General features: G+C 42.1%; 1 protein-coding gene across 1 annotated transcript in view; it reads right to left on the bottom strand.

Annotated features, from left to right (window-relative positions):
- Positions 1-2,141: 2,141 nt before the first annotated feature.
- The window catches only part of ormdl3 (ORMDL sphingolipid biosynthesis regulator 3), a 7,157-nt gene continuing 6,798 nt past the window's right edge, over positions 2,142-2,500 (bottom strand). Inside the window, exon 4 of the mRNA XM_027020959.3 lies at positions 2,142-2,500. This exon is cut by the window's right edge and continues 1,700 nt beyond it. The gene's annotated coding sequence lies outside the window, so the exon portion shown is untranslated.

The raw sequence follows: 2,500 nt of genomic DNA on the forward strand, positions 1-2,500 counted from the left end.
AAGCATGGCTGCGTTGCCACCTAGTGTCGAGTTCATGTATTTGCTCTAACCCCACCATTTCATACAGTTAACTGCAGGAACCGAGAAAAGATGAAGCACATATCTCCATGACCACTTGTTTGCTAATACTAACTCTGATGGCCCACACTACAACACCTACGTAAACAATAAGTAAACAACACTTCCACTGAATTCCATTGTTTCCTGTCTCGGGTGAGTCATAACCAGCTCCTAAATGAATGCTGCCATCAATGGTGTTCAGCCCTGCCAAATCCTTTCATTAAACTTTTGGGCTACCTACGATACAATACAATAAATGCTTCTAACAATTTCCAGCCAACCACCATGTCTATGATTCAGTCTCCAGTGTGTGTTGCAGAGCTGGTTAAATGGAAGGCAAATACATGAAAGTCCTCACTAGCAAGATACGTGCGTTTTGCCCCATGACCCGTGTGTCCCCGAGGCTGCCTGGCTTAAATCTGTACCTTTAGACAATCCCTCACACACCCACACAGGATAAAGAAAAATAAACAAGCATTTAGGCATAAAGTTCTTTTCATCAGTGTGTTCTCACAGCTGAACCTGATCTGATATGCACAAGTCATTCATGAGCTCATAGCATTTGAATGTGCGTCACCCTTCTTCGGCAAAACAAGTTTAAAAATGTAATTATTCCAGTGGGTATTCATATTTGTTTTTGACCAGAAGCCTGGGATTTCAAGGGTATGGCCCAGTATTTCCACTGCTCCTAGGACAGCTCCCTTCTGGACTGAGACTGATGTCATTCCTGTGATCTGTTGGAGACCCTCCTTCAGTTCCTTGGCATTACCTTCCATATTCTCCATCACCTGTTTCTCTGTCTAGATCTGGAGGTCCCACAGGATCCCACTTGTTCTCGACCGCGCTGTGGTTCCTCCCATGTGCATGTCTCTGGCTGTGTGCATTCCCTGCTGGCTACTTGCTTCAAGCTAATAGGTGCTGGATGGGTTCATTGTCTCAAAAGCTCCTGTCTGTATCTTTGGCCTTGTCTGGTGTGACACATACCTGCTTCCACTGACCCAGTGCTTAGTGCTGGATCTTGTACTGCCATGATTAGTGCTTCTGTGCTGTCCTTCAGTCCTGCATTTTCCAGCCATTGGCGGAATTGCTGTATTTCATCAATCTCTGCTATCTGTCAGTGGTACGTTCCAGAGAGGGACCTATTCCGTCATAGCACCTCTTCCGCTTCCACGGTGACCACTTCCCCCATCTGACTGAGGCACTCTCTGGTCAGCTCACCCTTGGGGGCCACTGCACATGTTTTGTGTTCTAATATTCTTGCTGAAGACTCACGCCTCTGCAGAATGGCAGTGGGGACCCTGCCCCTCCTCCCAGCTCTGTACAGAGCTACTGGATTCTACTAAGGGTTTAGTGACCTGGAGCTGAGCTGGCACTGCACAGACCTCCTCAAACATGCTCTTATTTAATTCACACAACAGTCATCTTACTTAACAAACAACACTTGCTTTTTCTTTTGACTTGTCAAAAGCCCTGTAAGATTTAGATTCTCTCAACTTACAGACAACTCATTTCAATTCCTAACCCGCTGTGAGTACCTTTATCCAACCACCCTGGGTTATGTGCTGAAATTATTCAGCATTTCCTGCTCCAAATCATAGAAATCACATCATATTTCCTGCACAGTATCTTTGCCTCACATGAACAGAACATGTGGAACATTTTTTGGTGTGCCTGCTCAAACATTACCCAAGTTGCACCAGCAAGGTAATATTTGTACTATTGCTATTTTCTGGTCAAACTATTTCTTAAACAACTACTAAACTAAACCATTTTTTCGTGTATTTATTATGCCCCTTATAAATCTGACATGAGTAAGTCTTTTTCCCCCTAAGCAATGTCATCAGTTAAGTCTGCTTTTTTTGAATAGCTTAATATAAATTGTTCTTTAAAATAATATGAAAATATTTCTAATGTGAAGTATAGGTTATGAGATAGTAATACTTTAGTCAATATAACATTAAAGTTCAGTGGATATACCTTAGTTCAGGAAACTGTGCTTCATCATTTTTTAAAAAACAGTAATCATATGAAGATATTACTCTCCGAGTATAAATATATAAACATGACATTAACACCATATCTGAAATTAAGCAATTTTTTGGATTCCTTCCAAAACCTCTCACACTACTCAACATTCCATTTGCATTCATCTGCATCGGTTTAACATTTGCTGATATCCACAATGTGTACCATAAAGATTGCAATTCACATTTTCAGCATTTGGCAGACACTCTTACGCAGAACAACTTACACATTTATTTCTCACTATGACAGCGTGGGTGCTCCCTGGGAACTGACCCCATGACCTCTGGGGTGCCAGCACCTGACTCAGCCTGCTCCACCAGGTGGACTACAGGAGCACATAATTAAGTCTGAAATCCTAAATTAATTAAGAGTGTAATGGATTGTGAAGAAAATGACACTGAAACAGTCTAAAAGT

The sequence above is a fragment of the Electrophorus electricus genome, chromosome 15 (assembly GCF_041902795.1).
Source record: "Electrophorus electricus isolate QZ-2024a chromosome 15, ASM4190279v1, whole genome shotgun sequence".
NCBI lineage: Eukaryota > Metazoa > Chordata > Actinopteri > Gymnotiformes > Gymnotidae > Electrophorus > Electrophorus electricus.